This window comes from Myotis davidii, unplaced genomic scaffold (assembly GCF_000327345.1).
Source record: "Myotis davidii unplaced genomic scaffold, ASM32734v1 scaffold150, whole genome shotgun sequence".
Classification (NCBI taxonomy): domain Eukaryota; kingdom Metazoa; phylum Chordata; class Mammalia; order Chiroptera; family Vespertilionidae; genus Myotis; species Myotis davidii.
The window spans coordinates 2599016-2599392 of NW_006283437.1; positions in this window are offsets into that span (position 1 = coordinate 2599016).

Genomic DNA, 377 nt, shown 5'->3' on the forward strand with positions numbered 1-377 from the left:
TCAGTTCCTCTTTGAGCTATTTTATTTCTCCATTAACCTTTACATAAGTGTTGCTATGCAAAGATTTCACTGTATTAGGAGAGTTTATTGCTTTTAAAGGAATTTTTTTAAGTACGGAAACAGCCATGTATTGAGGATACCTGCCAGGCATGGGAGGAGGGTGCGGCGGAGGTGGTTAAAGGTAAATGAGGACTGTTCCTTGAGGTCAACAGAGGCATTGATCCAGTCCTGGTGTTTCAGGACCCCAAGGACTGTGTTTGTTTGTGAGTTGTATGCTGGGTTTTCTAAAAGGAAATACCTCCATAGTGAAAAACAGTTGCTGGAGTCTCTGCCTAATCCCATTTACTAAGAATTCTTGACCAGCTGGGAGTGGGTGC